Here is a 6,000-nt window from a genome sequence, read left to right as displayed (position 1 = left end):
ATATGTTAGGATAAAATTTAAATTACTTTTCCAAATTTTCTTTTACATGTAGCAAAGAATTGGCAGATAGCCCTCACTGACAGCAAGACTTAAACATAAGACTCTCTAATGACCCTTTACTATGTATGGTAGGACTTCCTTTTGACAAAAATATTTTATGACATTTTCAGAAGTTTCTATATTAAAAAAAATATTGCACATAAATATTGATTTACTGACTTGTAAGTGACCTTTAAAAGATAGAGAAAGGACAGAGATAAATGACAAAGGTGACAATATGAGAAGAGTGAGGGTAAGTTGCTAAACTTAAAAGATGTTAATGTGACAGACCAAACAATGGGGTATTCCATTGAAAACACAGCCTAATTTTAACTCACTCAGTGTCCCAAAAATGATGTTTCTCTTAAATTGAAGTATCGTCTTTGTTTATCTGGGAAAGCTTATTTACCAAAGATTAAAACAAAATAAAACAAAGTAAAAACAAACATAAACTTCTATTTGCTCCTCTATCTTCCCTACCCCTTTTAATGGCCACCCCGACCCTAATTCATCTTCTCTCTCTTGGAAAGATCCTGATGTCATCTTATCTTGAGTGGTTAAATGACCTAACTGCATTAAATTTCCATACATAACTTGGTCTCTTTGCAGAGTAAATAAAGTTATTATTAGATTTCTATAACAAAATAACTAAAGGCCTTGAATATTATAAAGACATAGATGCATGCTGATTGATGACTAAGAAATGTCTTGTTGACTTCCAGACAAAATGGAGGCCTAGACTGACACTCCATCTCCCTCCACAACTAAGAAGGAATACAACTACTGAAAAACCATAACTAACCAGAAGTTCCAGAAAATAAAGCTACGTAGAAGTGCAATGTATGAAGTTACAAAGAAGTGGTGCTTGTCCAGATGGGTAGGAGGGGTTAAGCCGGGGCACAGAGGTCAAGCTGTGCTGGCAGTGACAGCTGTGGTGACGGTGGTGGGACAGCAGTAAGCACAGCCACCCGTATTTAAAAGGAGGCAAGAAGTGCCTGGGGAGCACCTCCAGCTGCAGACCAAACATGTCAGCTTGCGATTCCAATGCCAGAGAAGGCAGAGCTTTATTACCTCAAACTGTGAGGGCCAGAGGGCATGGGGATGGAGGAGGAGGCTCCCGGTCTCTCAGCAGAGAGTGAATGGCAGGAATCCATCTTGGACCTCCGCCCCCACACAAAATGCCACAGTGTGGTGAGAAGGGTCACCCAGTAGTGATGAGTGCACGGGGCCCTGCTCCCTATAGCATAGGAGTTGTGACAGCCCCACCTAGGAAGCAAAAGTAAACAAAACTGTCAGGATGGCACAGATCATACTAGAGATCCCAGTGATGCAGCTGACCAGCCGGCAAATATCTAATCTAATGGCTCAGCAGATAGGAAATCTTTCTGAGGTACAGTTCAGAGCTTTGGTTATACAAATGCTTGCAGATCTTAAGCAAGACGGGGAAGCAATGAAGACTAGTCCTGATGAAATGAATGAAAACATATGAAACTACTGGTGAAGGAAAGAAAACCAGAAATCAGGTCAACAAATCGGATATAGGGAAGGATAAAACAGTCAATCAGTGCAGAAAGAGGAATTGAAAAATGAGGAAAATGAAGAGAGGCTCAGAAACCTTTGGGACAGCTATAAGTGAGCCAACATCCAAATCATACAGTTTCCGGAAAGTGAAGAAGAAGTACTAGAAACTGAAAAATTAAGTGAAAAAAATAATGAAGCAGAACTTCCCTAAGTTGGGGAAGGAAATAGACTTACAGGTCTAGGAAGCACAGAGAGTTCCAAAAAAACTGGACCCAGGGAGAACCACACCAGGACACATTATAATCAAAATGTCAAAAATTAAGGATAAAGAGAGAATCTTAAATGCAGCAAGAGAGAAGAAGACAATTACATACAAAGGGGTCCCAAATAAGACTCTCAGCTGATTTCTCAAAAGGAACTCTGCAAGCAAAAAGAGACTGGCAAGAAATATTCAAAGTGATGAAAAATAAAAACCTACAACCATGATTACTCTATTCAGCAAAGCTGTCATTCAGAATAGAAGGGCAGAGAAAGTGCTTCCAAGACAAAGTAAAACTGAAGGAGTTCTTCAGATCCAAACCAATGTTATATGAAATGTTAAAGGGACTTGTTTAGGAAAAAGAGGATCAAAACTATGACCATTAAAATTAAAACTGCCTCACAGCAACCAACAATGGAACCTAGGGAATCTAAACAAAGGCAAACCAAGTAGGCAACAAGAGTAGGAAGAGAATTATAGTAGTCCCTCTCTGTATTGTGGTTTACTTATCGTGGCCTCACTGGATCACAGGATTTTAAAAAATATTATATTTAATTATTTATCATGGACTTTCTGCTATATTGTGGGATTTTATGGTACTATATATGTATGTTGTTAAAGTTACATAGGTATAAAAGTGTAGAATATATTTAATAACATAAGTAGTGTTTATAAAAGTGTAGAAAAGGTTAATAAGGGACTGGGAATAATTTATAAGTGTGTGGAAAGGGGTTATAAAGCCTTAAAAAATACATAAATACAAAAATAAATGTAAGGTTCTTACCTTGCGGATTTTCACCTATCATTGGGGGGGGACATCTAGAACATAATACCTGTGATAAGTGAGGGAATACTGTATATGTATGTATATCATTTTATTTGCATAACATTTTCACATATATTACTACCTAATCTGGTTTTTATTGTATCTCGATGAGGTAGGCACTTAGATAACATACTCATTTGTTTTCAGATAAGCGAAAAATTAAGAGGGCGTTAATCAACTTACATAAAGTTACACAATCAGATAGATTTAAAGCTAGAATCATACTAGTGTATCTGTCAAGAGAGGCTAGATTATGAGGTAGTAACAAAAACTGCTCCCATATCAGTGGCTTCAAACCAAAAAGGTTTTTTGTTTGTTTGTTTATTTTTTAAGTTACATGTCCAGTGAAAGTTGGCTGTAGCTCTGTATCATGTTATCTTCACTGTCTAAGGTCATAGCTGCTCATCATGGCAAAGGATAGGTGTTACATTGCAATAAAAGCCTTGGCAACCTCTAATTACTACTCAATGGCTAAAACTAGTCATATACGCTGTATAGGTATGGGGAACATTTTGGGAGAGGTCATCGGGGTGGGGAAAGGAGGGAAAGAGAAGGAGATGGTACAGGAATTAAGAAACATAGTAGGAGGGAGTGGAGTAGATAGGAAGATATTGAGAACTATATGCACAACCAATGGGCATGGACTAAGGGGTGGGGACAACTGGAGGGAGGAGGTTCACTGGGTGGAGGGGAACAAAGGGAAAAGAAATTCAGAAAACTGTAACAGCATAATCAATAAAGTATATTTTTAAAAAAGAAATGGGAGGAGTCAGGCGGAGAGCGGATCTCTGCCCGCTGGCAGAGACGGGACTCGACCAAGTGGCATTGGCGCTGAAGGACAGGAGACAGCGTGCTGCCGGGCAAGTGAGAACATAATTCTCCTTTATATTTTTCTCTAGTGGATGGTGGACACGGGAGGAAAGTTTGGGTGTGGTAGGCCGTTCTGGAGGAGCCCAGGCGCAGGGGCGCGCTAATCCACTCCTCAACCCTACCATTGGGTCGCGGGGGTGCACATAGGGAAGTGCTCTCATTCACTGGCCCAGGTGCGCGGGGCCGTGAGTCCAGGTGTCCCTCGGACACTCCCCAACAGACATAAGATCAGTGCCCCAACGGGCACAGGGAGGGCCCACTGAACACGCAGAGGACTGTGCACAGACACCCCTAGACAGCTCCCGTGGGCGCAGGGCCCTAGGCCGGAAAGCAGACCACTAGCGCAGGCTCTGTTTGTGCCCACCCAGACGGGTGAGGGAACGGGGCGGCTGCAGCACGGGAACAGCGAGAGGCGGCGACCCACGGATGCTCGATTCCACTGAGCGCAAGTGTCCCTGGCCCTGCCCTAAGAGGCGAGAGACCAACTCCCGGAGCTCGGCTCAGCGGGACTGAGGGCACGGGGCAGCGCGCGAGCGCGAAAGCACCTCAGCCCGGGGTCAGTGGGAGCTCTCGGGCCGCCTGTGCGGGCAGGGTCACCTCGGCGCGAACGGGGAACCGCCGCGGCCCAGCGAAGGCAGGAGCCAATCCCGGGGAAAGCACTCGGGCCGCCCGCGCGGGCAGGGTCACCTCGGCGCGAACGGGGAACCGCCGCGGACCAGCGAAGGCAGGAGCCAATCCCGGGGAAAGCTCTCGGGCCGCCCGCGCGGACAGAGACACCTTGGCACGAACGGGGAACCACCGCGGCCCGGCAGCAGTGGGCTCCAACCGCGGGGCAAACTCTCGGGCCGTCCAAGCGCGCAGGGGCTTGCGCGCAAGGGCACCTCAACTGGCTACAGCGGGCAGCAAGGTAGCGCGCCGTGCCGGCAACCGCGGGCGCGCACCATAGCGGCAACCGGGTGCGCACACCAGTCCAGCAAAAGAACAAGAACCTCTGACCTCCCACACTAGACCAGCTGCGGACCCAGAAAAAGAAGGCAACACACCAAGGCTAAAACGGAGTAAAAACATCGTTTTTTTTTTTTCTTTCCAAATTTTGTCTCCCAAATTTTTTCTCCCTTGTTCTTTCTTTCTTCTTAATAATTTCTTTTCTTTCCTTCTTTCTTTATTCTTTTCCTGGGGTTTTTTTTGGGGGGGTTTTGGGGGGTATATATATATATTTTTTTCATTATTTTTTTCTCTCTCTTTTTTCTTTCTTTCTTTCTTTCTTCTTTCTTCTTTCTTTTCTATCTTTCTTTGTTCCTTTCTTTCTTCCCCTTTGGGGTTTTTTGGGGGGGTTGTGGTAAATTTTTCATTTTCTTCTCTTTCTCTCTTTCTTCTTTTCTTCTATTTTCTTGGGGATTTTTTGGGGGGGTGTTTTTCCTCCACCTCTTCCAATAATAACAAACTTTATCTCTAACGTGTTGCATATAACCTCTCCTTCTCATCCTTTCTCTTTAATAGTGGTTTATTCGTTTGTGTGTCTAGCTTAGCCCCCCTATTACTTTAAATAATACAATATAATTACTATATAAACCCAAATACAATACAATCCCACTTTCTTACTATACTAAGTATTTTTCTATCCTTTTCTTCTATTTTTCTTAACATACAATGTAAATATTACTAACTGGCTTGCACAGTCTCAACTATTATTAATCTATCAACCCCTCTATCAAAAATTATATTTTTCCTCCCCCAAAACAACTCGTATCTATTCTTCTTATAGTATAAAAGCTCAAATCTCTTTACATTTATATTAATACGGGCTAGTTGGCTAATGATAGCAGGATAGAGTGGGGGATACTTTCTGAGGGTGTGGGTCTCCTGCCTGGGCTGTGTGTTTATGTCTTTAACAGCATATCCACAAAAGAACTCAAGACAAAGCAGATAGAGTGACTCTCAACCAAGTAGCCAGAAGGAAGATCCTATCAAAGAACATCTGAAATATAACCGAACAGCATAAACAAACGACATAAAGGGTAACTCAAGAATATCAGGCTCAGGATATCAAAGAGACTGCACCACTGAAACTCCCAGACCTTCGATAAAGAATATTACACCACAAAGGAGGGAAGTCAAAGCAGACTACCCCCCCAATAAATAAATAAATAAATAAATAAATAAATAATAAATAAATAATAACAAAAAGAATCCAACATGGTAAGACGCAAAAATAACCCCTCAATGAAAAGAAAAGAGGAATCCTCAGAAAGAGAGATAGACGAAATAGACATAGCCCAAATGTCAGACATGGAATTCAAAACAATGGTGGTAAAGAAGCTCAATATACTCGACATCCTTAAAATCAACTATGACAACCTTCAAGGAAGTTACCAGCAGCTCCAAGAAAATTACAGGGAACTTGCAGAGAACTACACCAGCATAAAAAAAGACATAGAAATCGTTAACAAGAACCAGGAAGAACTTAAGAATACAATCTCTGAAC

This window comes from Furipterus horrens, unplaced genomic scaffold, assembly GCF_987537825.1.
Source record: "Furipterus horrens unplaced genomic scaffold, mFurHor1.1.pri manual_scaffold_9, whole genome shotgun sequence".
In the NCBI taxonomy this organism is placed as follows: domain Eukaryota; kingdom Metazoa; phylum Chordata; class Mammalia; order Chiroptera; family Furipteridae; genus Furipterus; species Furipterus horrens.
This window is presented reverse-complemented; position numbering follows the sequence as displayed.